Here is a 15,483-nt window from a genome sequence, read left to right as displayed (position 1 = left end):
AATGCAGGAGCTGGCATTAGCGACCCTGCTGTGTGTTCCTGGCCCAGCCCCCTGTGGTCTCAGGAGGAAGTGGTGAGGGAAGGCCACTTGGCACGTGTATTAGCCCAAATCCTTGCCATTCTCACCCCCGCACACGAGAGAACAGCCAAGGCCACGTGATGGCTGTCTTGCACGTGGGGTGAGGTGTGAGCTGCGGGCGGTCGCAGGGCCTTCAGCTTCTCGGATCTATGGCCCATGATTATAAGCCGTAGGCTGCTGGCTCCAACAGGCACTCATGAGTCACTCTTTTTCACAGAAGAGGAAACTGAGGCCCTGAGAGAGGAAGTGATGTGCCTGGGTTGCATGGCACTGCCTGGTGACAGCTCAGGCCCGAGCCAGACCTGCTCACCTGCTGAGCATGTTGTCTCTTGTACTTTTCTATCTTCCCACGTTGCCTACAGCCTGGTGCCCACCATGCCAGGGCCACTGGCACGGTCTGCCCTGCAGGGCAGCAGGTGGGCAGACTCCAGAGGAGCCAAAGGCCAGAGCTTGCCCGATTTCAATGCCCCTAAACTCTGGAGACATTCTTGCACTTGTAAAGCAGTGCATTTGTCATCTGCCTTTTATTTTAAGAACTAGAGGCCCGGTGCACAAAATTCGTGCATGGGGGGGAGGGTCCCCTCAACCCAGCCTGCACCCTCTCCAATCCAGGACCCCTCGGGAGATGTCTGACTGCCAGTTTAGGCCCGGTCCCAAGGATTGAGCCTAAACAAACTGGCGGTCGAACATCCCTCTCACCATCCTGGACTGCTGGCTCCTAACCACTCACCTGCCTGCCTGCTGATCGCCCCTCACTGCCCCCCATGCCAGCCTGGTCACCCCTAACTGCCCTCCCCTGCAGGCCTGGTCCCCCCAACTGCCCTCTCCTGCAGGCCTGATTGCCCACAACTGCCCTCCCCCGCTGGCCATCTTGTGGTGTCCATCTTTGACCACATGGGGGCATGCATCTTGTGTGTTGGAGTGATGGTCAATTTGCATATTACCTCTTTATTATATAGGATAGATACTAAATCTTTTGAAAGCAGAGCTTGACTTAATTTTAATCTGTTTGTGAGCATAGGTGATATAGATAGATAGACATATACATGTATAGGAAGGAAGAGACAAGGCAAACTAGATCATGTCCCATAAAATAACAGTTGAACGCAGCCCCTCTGACCCAGCTCTGGAGCTGCAAGCACTGCCATGCCCCTCTCTGACTCGTGTGAATGACGTGCCCTTTGCTCCACACGGCCACCCAAAGCCCTGCAGAACTCCCAGCAGGTGAGCCCAAACAGCCAGGCTGGCAGGAGTCCTGTCGGGTTTCTGTCTCACAGCAGAACTCTTTCAAATGATTACAAACTGCTAATAAAGGAGAGGGGCAAATGAGAAGGGAGGCAGGGACCTATCACGGCTCTGGTGCAGAGAGAGAGAGAGAGAGAGGCAGGTCCGACTGGCCAGCAGGAAGCCTGCACAATGGTCCTCCCTGTGGAGCACGCAGGAGGAAATCTCAGGTCTTCCACCGCGAGGGGGTCGGGGGCCTGAGGCGGGGTGAAGGGGAGGCCCAGTCCCCGCCGTGGCTGGGTCAGGCATGGGGTGAGAAAGTCTGTCCTGCCTGGCACCCCCAAGTCACACAGATTCTCCCAGAGCCTTAGCCAGGCTGCTGCCGCCTCTAAAGCAGGAGCCGTGCCCACTGGCGGACGGTCAGAGACTCCAGTAGTGACAGTGTCCGCATGGGGCTGGGCCTGGGGCAGCAGGAAATGTTAGCGCCCTTAACCTCCACCGAAACTCCACCGAAGCGGCTGAGTGACCAGCTGCCTGCAGGTTCCCGCCAGACCCCTGCCCCAAAGGCTGGGTGAGAGGGTGGTGGGGGAGCTGGGGAGCAGCCCCACCCGCACCCCACACCTCCCTTAACAAGTAGTGAAACCTGCAGCTGCTTGGCAATGCCCACCCCCGACCCACAGGCCACTGAAAAGGTGGAAGAAATGTACTGACTAAATTGCTCATTTGTCTTCCCTTTCAGGTCATTAGAATATGTAAACATTGTCAAACTTGATCTTGGTGCCTGGCTTACATATGGCCTTGGGTGCTGGGACGGGGATGGGGGAGGGATGGGAGCTGGAGGGTGGGGGGGATAGAAACTCTTCCTCCACTGGCAGGAGGAGCAGCAGGTAAGTACTCAGATGCCCTCACACCTGTGCAAGGCTGGAGCAGGCAGGAAGCTGACAATTGTAGGCAAACAGAGCACCACCCCTGACACGCTCACACATGCACATGACACACGCACATGCGCGCACACAAATGCACACACAAGCACAGGTGCACATGCACACACTCACCAAAGCAACCTCCCAGAAGACTACACAAGTGACCTGTCAACTCCTGGTGACTGCCTAGAGCCCACATCCAAGGGGCCCTAAGAGCCACCCAAAGATGACGGCATTCGGCCGATGGAGGCTCATCTCCTCCCATCTGGTAGCGTAGCTGACAGTTCAACAGGAGAGCAGGCTGCCATCACCCCTGAACTCTAGAGGTTTCCCCTCGCCAGCTGAATCACAGCTGAGCAGAGAGCATCGCACCGTGGCGCAGGCCCTGAGCAGTGTGGGAGCGGGCCCTGTCCTCTAGCCCGCGCATGGCTCCTGCTGTGCATGTCCCCAGGCGGCGCTCGCAGCAGTTACTTCTGCTGTGAGTCATTTTTCTGTTTCCTGGGCCTTTTCATTGGACTCTACTTTACGGCCCTGCTACCTGCTTCAAGCAGCCACCCCCTAACGAGAGCCTGTTGGGGCCTCTGTGTGGGACCAGACACACAGTGCAGAGAAGTGGGCTCTGGGGGACAGCCAAACAGCCTCCTTGCCCTCATAGAAGAGCCCAAATTCGGGAAAGGAGCCAGGTCCCCCGGAGATCAGCGCCCTGGCCTCTGCGGGCGGGGAGGCTGGACGTGGGGAAGGCGGAGAAGAGAGCCGCAGGCCACGGAGGCCTTTCCGGGGCTCCGTCCGGGCAGTTGCCGGGGCATCACGCTCTGTCTCCGGTGAGCCACCTCTCAATCCCGCTCCCGGGCTGGGAGACAGAAGTCAGGACCGGAGCCTCGCCTAATGGAGGAGCCCCACCCAGCCCGCCGTACCTCACACATGGCGCCTGAGCCCTCTGGACGGACGGACGGACAGACGGACGGACGCACGGTGCAGCGGGTGAACGAGGGGGCGGGAGAGCGGTGCGGGTAGAGCACTGGGAGCGGTCCAGGAGCGGAGCGGAGCGCAGGACTCGGTCCTTTGAGGGGGCTCTCAGAGCACTTGGCAGTGGCCCCTGAGTCAGCTGAACTGACAGTGTGGAACAGTGGGTCTGCGGGATGCCGTCAAGGTCAACCAAAGACTGGAGCAGTAGGATGACGCTCTGCCACAGCGCCCTGGGCAGGCTGTCACTGCTTCCCTGGAGAGGAAGTACCGGCGCTTGTCAGGATGGCACTGTGCACACCCACCGATGCATCGTTACAGCTGGAGGCACACATATTCATGTGGCTTTTGATCATCTGGATTTGATTCTCAAATCCTCTCATTGTGGTCACTATAAAGTCCGGAGCCCAAGGGCTCCCGCAGGTATCAGCGAGGAGGCAAAGCTGAAGCGGCGGTGGCATCTGTGGGCCCAGGGCACCCGGAAGGCAGTGCGACAGAGCGATGACCTCAAAGCAGGGGCCTGCACAGGGCCAATTCAGAGCTTCGGCTGCGTATGTTACAACATCCGCAGTAGCCAGATGAATCGTCCTACCAGACGAGCCTCCTGGTTCCATGCCCTGGGATCTTAACTCTGAAGGCAGGACTGACCTGCAGAAATGACAGTAGGTGGTTTCTAAGGCCAGCTCATTGCCGCTTCCACTGGCTTCTGGGATCACACACCCGGAGGAAGCCAGCTGCCAAGTCATGAGGACACTCAAGCTGTCTCCTGGGGAGTGTGCATGGCAAAGGACTGAAGTCCCTGTCAACAGCCAGCAGCACCTTGCCAGCCAGGAGTCACCTTGGCAGCCAATCCTCCAGCCCCAGTCACACCTTCAGATGACAGAAGCCCTGGCAACAGCCTCCTGACAGGCCTAAGCAGGAAGCCAAGCACTGCTAGCTCACTGGCCTCAGAGACCATGAGCTAGTGAATGATTATCATTGGTCAAACAACTAAATCTTCGGACATTTTGTCAAACAGCAATAAACAACTAGTACAGCATCTATCTTGAGCATTTAGATATTACTTTTCACTTTATTTCAGACTCTTACTTCTACTCTAAATAGTTGAGAATGGCAAATAAATAGCCCATGCATCCACTACCTCAACCCTCCTCATATTTAGAAAATGCAGAAGATAGATTTTTGAAAAACAAAACCAGAAAAACTAAACAATATAATTATGCTCCCATAATTGACCCCATTTTATCCATTTCCCTTCAGCCTGTGACAGTTGTTCGCTAAGGGAAGAAATCATAACCTATTATTTAAGCCCTTGGTTTTGGTGATGTTTTTACTCGGGATGTGTTTTTTGAAGAATGCCAGGCAGTCATGACTCAATGGTGGCTTTCAAAGAACGGATGGTATCCATGGCCAGCAGGAGAGCTTAGGAAAACACGGCCAGCTGAGGGGTGATCACAGAAGGCATGCATCCTGATCAAATGGTGCCAGACTTCCTTCCGCTATTGGCCTGAATCCCAGTTTTTGGCTTGACTTAAAAGGATTTAAGTAGTTCCACTCTCCCTCGCAGACAGGAAGATCTGTTGCATCTATTGGACCTCGGGAAGTGATGCGCAGTATCCCTTTCTGGTCCTGCTAAGAGGCCGGGAGCTGGTGTGCTAGACCGTGGGCACTTTCCTGGCCGTGGCTCTCCGTGGAGCAGGAATGCTGGGTGGCAAAGCCCTGTGTAGCATCGTGGCCAACTTAAATACCTCAGGTGGAAAATTGTTTTTGGCTACAATCAACTTCCTAAAGTACTTTCTTCTTCTTCTTTTTTTAAGAACACATTTTTATTGATTTCATAGAGGAAGGGAGATGGAGAGAGAGATAGAAACATCCATGATGAGAGAGAATCATTGATTGGCTGCCTCCTGCATGTCCCCTACTGGGGATCGAGCCCACAACCCAGGCATGTGCCCTTGACTGGAATTGCACCCGGGACCCTTTGGTCCACAGGCCCACGCTCTATCCACTGAGCCACAGCAGCTAGGGCAATACTTTCTTCTTTAAATGAATCCTTAGAAGGAGCTAGGGAAGAAAAGAACTCTAACCCAAATCCTTTGTTTTGCAAATAAGAAACATGAAACTCAGCACTGTTTAGTGATGTGTGGCTACGTTCACAGAGCTATTCCTAATGTAGCTGAAGTCAGTTTGGTTCAGCAAATGAAAGAGGAAGATGAGCATTTGGTAAGACAATGCTTTAAACAGCAGCGTCACTCCCAGCCCACAGGCCCTCCCCAGAGAAACCACAGGCAGCGCTCTTCTTCAGCTCTCACAGGGCTCCGGGCCGCGCCCTCACTGTGCTCCGGGCCGCGCCCCACCAGCAGTCGTAGGGGAACTTCTCCTCGCCGGCCGCCAGCGGTGCGGGCTGCACTCTGGTTCTGGCCCCCAGTGACCTCCATTTGCAAATGTTGATGAAAGCCTGACCCAGACCACCTGTGCTGGCAGACCCCCAGGCTCCCACTTTGCACAGTCACTCGTCTGCCCCATCCTGCGTCCTGCGTCCGTGCTCACCTGCCGCTCCTTCACTCTGGTCTGCAGAACAGCCCCAGCTTCAACACAAGCCCGAGCCCGGCTGCCCGAGGGCGTTCAGAGGCCGGTGTAAGGGTGTGCCTGGCACTTGATGTTCCTCCAAACGGGGGAGAATCCTTTTGGCCGTGGACACCATTCAGGAGCTTATTTCTCTTGCCAAGAGGTGTTGAAGACAGCCCTCTGTTGACTTCACCCGTCCACAGAAGCAGACGGAGACCTGGAGAGGCAGAAAAGAGCGCTGCAGCCACCGCCAGCCACGCCCGAGCCGCAGGGACAACGCACGGGCTGCGTTCTGCAGAGCGGCCAGCGCCCTCCTGGCGCCCGCTGCCGGCCGCCCCTCAGCACTGGCCTGGCTCCTGGACAATGACCCCAAACGGAGCTGTCTCAAGTCAAACCCCTTCCATGGTCCACAGTAATGCAAGTTCTGCTCTTGGAAACTCTCCTCACGCCATAAACTAAATGTTTAAGCTACCAACCAGAATAAACAAACACACATTTGTGCCTTTGCCACTACCCAAATCAAACCCAGTTTCAAAGCAGCGGTAGATGTTTCTTTGGGAGGCTTCCCCGGCCAGGTGGGGCGTACTCCGGCCAGGTGGGGCGTACTGAAGTTTCTCACATATTGAGCGACGCGGGGCTGAAGTCACATTCTTCACCTTCTTTGCATTTATCTCCCTATGGTGAGCATGTCACATTCAAAATTTACGTCAACTGTCTCCAACATTGTATGCTATTCAATGCTACAAAAATAATTTTTAATAATACATGTTGGAGTGGGGCCATTCCCATGGCAAAATGGACTTTCATTTGACCAGTCCTGTGACCGGCCAGAGCAGTTCATCACCTGCCTCACCTGCAGAGGGTCCCAGGGAACTTCCTCCAGAGGCCCACTCACGCCCTGTCTCCTCATCTGTCCTGCAGCAGCACCCACTGGAGGCACCTGTGAGGACAGATGCTCTGCAGCGGCCGCCCATGACCTGCCATCGGGTGAAGGCTCTGCCCCCCTTCAGGTGCAGCTCTCTGCAAAGTGAGCAGGAAGGGCCAGAGGTGAAGAGCCCAGCCTCCTGAGCCACTTAAGCCTCCACTAAGTGGGCGTCGTCACAACTGCCCTGCCTTCCGCTTGGCGGGTGAAAGGATGGATGGAGTTCAGTCCAAACTACATAAGAGTATGAGCTCATTGCTTTCTTGCCTCTAGACAGACTTTTGTAGAGGAAAATGACAGACTGAGACTTTGAATTAGGGGCTCTCTGCCTGGACAAAGGTTCCGAGGGAAAAGGGGCTCAGAGGAGAGGAGCCCCGGCCAGGGTGGCAGGTCTGCAGTGGCTCCCGGCCAAGGCTGAGCTGTGGGCTGTGGGGAGTGTGTCCCTAAGGTGACCTCAGAAGGTGTAGGTGTTCCCAGGGATTCCTTAGCACACATTACGAGTTCTAGATCCTTGGCCACCCCCTCCCCAGACTGTGCCACCTCTGGAGACATGTTCCCTGAGGTCACTCCATGCTCTGCAGGGTCATGCATTATTTTTATTTTTTATTCCTTTTTTAAATTTTTATTGAATTTATTTGGGTAACATTAGTTAATACAATTATATAGGTTTCAAATGTGTGATTCTTTAACACACCATCTGTATATTGTATGTCGTACTCATTGAATCTTCTATGCATCAGGTGTTTCTGCTCCAGAAACAGGGTGCAAAATCCAGCTTTACTCTAAAATATATTTTTTTCATAGCTTTACAGATTTTATTCTCCAGGCTGTAGGGTTATCACCCCTGGGCCTGCCCTCACACACCCTCCCTAATCTGTTCAGCACGGAAAATCCACCATTGGTTTGCAAGGAGTAGCTGAGGTTATGGCAAGCAAGGTGTGGGTCTGGGCAGCATACGCCAGTGCTGGGGCAGCATGCCAGGGCACTGTGCCTAGAGGAGGACTTCGGGCTGGGAAGGATGTGGGGGGACAACTCCCTGGAAATCTGGAATCAACTGACAAACTGAAAGGTCACTGTAATTTGAAAACTCCCAGAACCTAGGCTCATAGAGACCTAGAGTTGGAAATCATCACTGACGTCATCTAATACAAACTACAACTTAAGAAGCATTTATTCTGTGACACTCACCACACATTATCTCATTTAATTTAATCCCCAAAACAATGTTATGGGATAAGCATCCTCCTCCCAGATTACAGAGATGTTAGAAAGCTGCCTATTATCACACAGTGAGCAAATGGCTGAGCTGGGCTTTGAACCCTGGTGCTTAATTAGGCACCACATACTATATCATCTCCTTGGTCCGATGCACTAGGAGGGGTCCAGGAAGGAGGTGGAATGGCTAGAGGTGAAATTGTTGCCAAGCTTTAAAATATCCTCTATAATAAAAGCCCAGTGACCAAAACGGCAGAACAACCAGAACAACCAGAGACCAGAACGACCACAGCCCCTTGCCCTGGCTGGCCCCGCCTCCCAGTGGGAACCCTTAACCCCATCGGGGGTGTGGCCAGCCTGCAAACTACCTGTGGCCCCTGCCCCCCAGCGGGGACCCCCACCCTGATTGGGGGCATGGCAAGCCAGCAAATCACCCGTGGCCCCTTGCCCCGGCCAGCACCGCTCCCCAGCAAGGAACCCCACTTCGATCCTGGGCCACTATCAAGGCAGGCCAGCCGACCCCCACCCATGCACTGAGCCTTTATCCTATATAATAAAAGGATAATATGCAAATTGACCCTAACAGTGGAACGACTAGAATGACTGCTCCAACAGTCACTGTGAGGCGCACTGACCACCTCTTGGTCCTTTTCTTCAGCCAGCAGGCTCTGATCACCCAATGGCAAATGGGGAACCAGGGTGGATGGCGGTGGGGGACAGGGCCAGCGAGTGGGCGGAACAGCCAACCTCTTGGTCCCTCCCCCCGGCCGGCAGGCTCCAATCACCCAATGGTGAATAGGGAACAGGGGGTGGGTGGTGGGGGTGCAGGTGGCACCAGGCCAAGGCCCCTGACCCGCCAGTTGCCCCACACACAGAGGGTGGGGCCAGCAAGAGGTTGGGAGCAGCAGACCTCTTGGTCCCTTCCCCTGCTGCCAGGCTCCGATTGCCCAATGGCAAACGGGAAACCAGGAATGGGTGTTGGCAGGGGGGCGGGGCTGGCTGCGGGAAGCCAGGGAAGATGGCCCTGATCACAGGCCAGGCCTTGGGACCATACCCACACACAAATTTCGTGCACCAGGACTCTAGTCTATCTAATAATAGAGTAATATGCAAATTAGCCATCACTCCGCAACAAAAATGGCGGTGCCCATGGCCACAAGATGGCGGCACCCAGTCCTCTTAGCTCTGAGCCCCAGCACGCGATCCGGGGCAAAGCGGCAGTGGGCTGGGGGGCCAGGGATCTCAGGCCGGCCGACAGCGCCCCACCCCTGAGGCCCAGTGCGCGATCCGGGGCAAAGCGGCCGTGGACTTGGGGGCTGGGGGTCTCAGGCCAGCCGACAGCGCCCCGCCCCCGAGGCCCGGTGCACGATCCAGGGCAAAGCGGCCACGCGCTCGGGGGCCTCAGGCCGGCCGACAGTGCCCCGCCCCAAGCCCCGGCGCAAAGTGTGTGATCCGGGGCAAAGTGGCCGCGGGCTCGGGGGCCAGGGGTTTCAGGCCAGCAGGGCAGTGCAACCCCAATGCGCGATCTTCAGGCCAGTGAAGGCAGCCTGGGCTGGAGCTGCGCACCCCCACCGGGCTACCCACACCGGGCTATCCCCAGCCAGGTTGAGATGGCAGCCTGGGCAGGGGTCTCAGCCTGGCTGGGCTGAGATGGCATTCTGGGCTGGGGTCTCAGCCTGGCCAGGGCCCGAACCCCTTCCAGTGGTGGCAGCCTGGGGTCTCAACCATTGAGTCACACCAGCCAGGCAGATATGAAGGAATCTTAAATGTTTCTTTTTTTATAATATATATATTTTATTGATTTTTTTTACAGAGAGGAAGGGAAAGGGATAGAGAATTAGAAACATCAATGAGAGAGAAATATGTGCCCCCAACCAAGGTACATGCCCTTGACCAGAATCGAACCTGGGACCCTTGATTCTGCAGGCCAGTGCTCCATCCACTGAGCCAAACCAGTTCGGATTGTCCAATATGCTAAAGGAAAAAACCATATCTAATAAAGAGGGAATATGCAAGGGAGGGCATTTGGGGGTGACCGGGGTGTCAGGGGAGGGCTATTAGGCGTCAATTAGGCTGGCAGGGGAGTGGTTAGGGGGTGATCAGGCTGGCAGGCAGAGCAGTTAGGGGCAATCAGGAAGGCAGGCAGGTGAGTAGTTGGGAACCAGAAGTCCTAGATTGTGAAAGGGATGTCCAACTGCCTGTTTAGGCCCAATCCATTGGATAGGGCCTAAACAGGCAGTCAGACATCCCCCAAGGGGTCCCAGATTGGAGAGGGTGCAGGTTGGGCTGAGAGACACCCCTCTCCCTGTGCACGAATTTCGTGCACCGGGCCTCTAGTCTATATAATGAAAGCCCAGCGACCATTATGGCGGAGCAACCAGTTGCTATGATGTGCCAGCCACAGGGGCCGCCACCAGTGCTGCTGCCGAGCCTGAGGGCCCCGGGGCCAGTTGTGCAGTGGCCATCAAGGCACCGGTAAAGAAGAACGGAAGGTGGCCAGCGTGAGCATGCAGCTTGAGATGAAGACCCTGTGGGACGAATTCAATCAGCTGGGCACAATCAATCCCAATCAGGGAGGGCCGGCTGGACCCCACCTGTGCACAAATTTGTGCACTGGGCCCCTAGTATCCTATATAATAAAGAGGTAATAAACAAATTAACACTTATGCCCTCACAAGATGGCTGTCTATGACCAGGCCAGCAGGGGAGTTAGTGAGGGATTACAAAACGACTGAACAGCAGCAGGCTGCCTAAGGCAACCAAGCTGGTGGGGGGGCCATGAGGGGCAACCAGACCAGCAGGGGGAGTGGAGTTGGGGATGACCAGGCTGGCAGGGGGGGCAGTTGGGGGCAATTAGGCTGGCAGGGGGGGCAGTTAGGGACGACCAGGCCAGCAGGGTGGGGGCAGTTAGGGGTGTCCAGGCCAGCAGAGGGGGGCAGCTGGGGGTGACCAGGCTGGCAGGGGGGCAGTAAGGGGTGACCAGGCCAGCGGGGGTGGGGCAGTTAGGAGCCACCAGGCCGGCAGGGAGGGGGCAGTTGGGGAGACCTGGCCAGCAGCAGGGGGCAGTTAGGGGCAACCAGGCAGGCAGGCAGGTGAGCAATTAGGAGCCAGTGGTCCAGGATTGTGAGAGGGATGTCCGACTGCTGGTTTACGCCTGCATCTCATCAGTATTGTAACTAAACTAGAGACCCGGTGCACAAAATTTCATGTACTGGGGGCGTCCCTCAGCCTGGCCTGCACCCTCTTGCAGTTCAGGACCCCTTGGAGGATATCCACCTGCCAGCTTAGGCCCACTCCCCATGGGGAAGTGCACCCAAGCCAGCAGTTGGACATCCCTCTCACAGTCTGGGACCCCTCGCTTTCTACCACCCACTTACAGTGGAGGCAGGAGAGGCTCCCGCCACCACCACTGTGCTTGACAGCTGTGAGCCTGGCTTCTGGTTGAGTGAGACTCCCCCTGTGGGAGGGCACCGATCACCAGGGGGCAGCTCCTGCATTGAGTGTCTGCCCCCTGGTGGTCAGTGCACATCATAGCAACTGGTTGTTCTGCCATTCAGTTGATTTGCATATTAGGGTTTTATTATATAGGACTAGAGGCTGGGTGCATGGATTCATGCACCAGTGGGGTCCCTCAGTCTGGCCTGCTCCCTCATGCAATCCGGGACCCCTCACGGAATGTCAGAGAGCTGGTATTGGCCTGATCTCTGCAGGCCAGGCCGAGGGATCCCACAAATCCATGCACCAGGCCTCTAGTATGCATATAAGATCTTTGGTTAATCTCTTCCCATCCTCATTCCTCCCCCTTCCCCTCTGAGATTCATCAGTCTGTTCCATGTTTCCATGCCTGTGGTTTCTGCTCCTGTGTTAAGCGTCTTCCCCCTGGTGATCAGTGCATGTAATAGCTACTGGATGGTCGGCTGGTCAGCTGGTCGGCTGGTCACTTAGGCTTTTATATATATAGATGACATTATCCAAGGACCTTCTGTAATTAGATAAGTGTTGGAAAAGGCAAGGATGTTTACTGTGGCTTTGTTTATGATAATTAAATACTAGAAACAACTTAATTTTCTATGGTAGAGACTGGTTAAATACTTTTTAGTATATCGACACAAAAAGTACCTTAAAGAATGGGGTAGGCTAGATGGGGTCAATGGAGAAAAGGAGGACATATATAATACTTTCAACAATAAAGATTAAAGTTTTAAAAAAATTATCTTGTAGATATGGATGTATTTCCTTAGAATGAATAACTCAGGCCCTATTTGAACCTTTTGGTATTTTAATATGTGCCACCTCTTCATGATTGACTTCCATGCATTGTCTTTGTCCCTCTGGAGCAGTGATCACCAACCTTTTGGACTTCACGGACCATCAGTGGTCTGCGGACCACTGGTTGGTGACCGCTGCTCTGGAAAACCAAGTGGCACCCTTGAGTATGTTCTACTATGCTGAGTAAATATAATTTAAATTGCCTTATGATTACATGGGCATGAGCCCATTCTTGACTTGCCAAAGTCCCAGGTTTTGACAATGACCTCCTCCAGAAGGCATCATCTCCCCTGGATTCTCTCCTACCTCAGACCTGCCCCAGATCTAGCCAGACGACTTCAGAATATAGGCATCTAGTAAGTCCAGACTGGAAACCTGGGCGCAAAGCCAACTTTCAAGATAAATGAATAATTGTAGAGTGAGTATGTAGGGAAATCACTAACTTTGCAATGGCTCTCAATTTTTCCAGATAATATGTCCAGCTGATGAACTTCAAGGTCTGACAAAGCAATAGGCAGTGGGCAGGAAATTATAGCTGTATGCTCTGGGAGTATTTTGTAATTATGCTTTTCCTTAAAATGACTTCCAGAGAAGTCAGATATAATATTTCTATAAGATACAGACACCCAACCTGCCCACTTCAACCTTGAGGAGACAGGTGCCATTCACTGTGGCCATTTCTTGGCAACATTCTCCCTTGTCCCGCGAGTGAAAGGGCAGCAAAACCATCACTTCATAAACAAACCATCATCCTGTGTTTACACAAAACCGAGTTGCAGTGCATTGGAAAGAGACAGTGAACTTTGTTCTATCATATCTTTAAAAGACAAAATGAGGCTCAAACAAGTTCTCAGGAGTAAAAGCCATTGATTGTGGAGATGTGTGCATGGTGTGGGGTATAAATTAGAAAACAGGGAAGGGGGTGAAAACCCCAGCAAGCTGCTGACCGAAGGGTGGCCTGGTGGTCTTCCCTTCTCGGCCTCTGCTTCCTCCAGAAGTGAGAGGGTCTCATTTGCTAACACTCCTGAAAGGGCTTTTCAAAACGACTGAAACTTACTCAGGGCTCAGGACAAGCCTCATCTTCCTCTTAATGGAAGCCGTGATCTGAGAAGTTAGCCTACAATTGAGGATCTTCAACCAGAAAATATCAAGACTCTGGGAATGTCAGAATCATCATAAAACCAGGCAAGTGTGTAAGATGAGAGGACCCTCCCCAGGGCCCTTGAGAAACCAACCGTGCCTGCTCCCACCACCAGATAGCCAGCACTTGATGGAAAGCACCCCCAGGACCCCAGGCCAGCTCAGCAGAAGGTCGAGAGGACAGCAGCCTGGCCAAAGGCAGCCAGCCACGGAGCTTCCTCTGCCCGTGCGGCCAGGCCCAGCCAACCCAGACATGTGAGTTCAGAGGAAATAAAAGGGTGTGAAATGACAGACCTGTGAGAAACATAAGCACACAACACATTCACACACTCACAACAGTAGATAATTGTGAGATTAAATTTTTTAAATGGACAAGGCTAAATCTTAAAAATCATAACTGTTCCAATAACCCATTGTTATTACTAGTAAGCAGCCATGAAAATGGACTGAAGAGTCATTAGAGGGCTCCCACCCAATGCCTGTGGTTATTGAGAAAGTGAATGAAATCATAGCATGCCCTTGACCCCAAAGGAGAGCTTCACTAAATCCGTTGCACGGTTAGTAAAGAAGGTGTCTTTTTTCCAACAATACAAGAATGACTGAGGTCCAGGAGCTATACCCAGGGTGCCTGCAGGCTGGTGGCCTTCTCCGAGCTGCGGCTCCTGAACCTATGTGGGGTAGGACACCAGTGTTTCCTGCTGCAATGCCCTCTAGCCTGGGCACGAACTCCGAAAGCCATCTCTTTGCCTTCTGAGCACCCAGTAGAGTCTGAGGAGATTCCACAGATTTTGTTCCACTTTCTGCTTAGCTTTCTCTCGGAAAGCAAATCCACAATCTTTGCTTTACTTACCAACCTCTTATGGAAACCCCTCACGATATGTATAGTTTCTACTGCTTATTATGCTTATGTCTATAGGTTGACTTAAGATCATGTCCACCACTTAGAATTCAATGCTGAGAATGGAGTGTATTTTCACCTCCTGGGGTCAAGTTCTTCAGATGCTTGATCCAAAATTCCAGGCATGGATCACAGAGAGGAAGAAAGAGATATCCAAACTTCCCAATGATTTCTAAATGTATATATGTAGTAGAACTTAGTCCAAACAACTGAATTTGAACCTAACATTTTGGGCTAAATTTAAAGATGGGACATGCCCTTCTAAGAAGGGAAAACTGCAGTGACCACAGGACATAGAAAGCGGCAATTGTGTTCTAGTTGTCTATTGCTAAGTAAGAAATTACTCCAAAACTTAGAAACTTAAAACAACAATTGTGTTACTTTAGCTCACAATTTTGTAGGTCAGGAATACGGGCAGCTGGGTGACTCAGCTGTTCCATATGGTATCACCAGAGTTTACCTGCTGGCACTTGGCGGGAAGATGGCCTGGTCTGGTGGGTCTCTAGTATGTTGGCGCGTTAGCAAGGACAGCTGGAAGGCTGGGCTCAGCTTACACTCTCAGCTGGCATGCTTACCGGACCTCTTCCGCATGGCAACTTCAGAGCAGTTGGACACCTTAATGGTAGTTCTGGACTCTAAGAGTGAGTGTTCCATTCAAGCCACCCCGTTGCAAGCTGCAGGGATTCCTAGGGCAAATCTTGGGAGTCCCAGAAAGTCATTTCTGCCTCATTCCATTGGCCAAGAAAGCCACTTCTTGATGGGAGGCGTAGCAAAGAATGTGCAAGCTCCTCTAATCTGCCATGGACCCGCTGCCATCCTGTGAGACCATGCCCTTTCTGTAGACACGACGTGTACAGAAGAGATTAGCACCGAGCAAGCCGGACTCCCCGGGTCCAGGGCAAGCCCATGTGATGGTTTTACCAAGGACATAGAAGAAACTTGTAGGGAGCTCTGGGAAGGGTTTCCAGATAAAGCAGAGACAGGCTGAGGTTCCTCTTCCCCTTCTCCCTGCCGTGAATGTAGGTCTATGTCTGGCACTCCAATAGTCATCTTGTGACGATGAGAAAGGACAAAAATTCAAGAGTCACTGACCCTTGCATTATGAAGCACATTTCTAGCAATGTGAGGGAAAATTTTTTTGTTTAGACCACTCTGCACTTGTTTTTCTGGCACCGGCAGCCAAGTGCATCCAGATCCGGAGCTAAGAAGACTTCCAGGTGCCACTCTTGTGGTCCATGCATCAGTGGCACCCACAAGCTGGAGAAGCATGTACAGCCTATGAA

This window comes from Eptesicus fuscus, chromosome 16, assembly GCF_027574615.1.
Source record: "Eptesicus fuscus isolate TK198812 chromosome 16, DD_ASM_mEF_20220401, whole genome shotgun sequence".
NCBI lineage: Eukaryota > Metazoa > Chordata > Mammalia > Chiroptera > Vespertilionidae > Eptesicus > Eptesicus fuscus.
Note: the sequence above shows the minus strand (reverse complement) of the source record.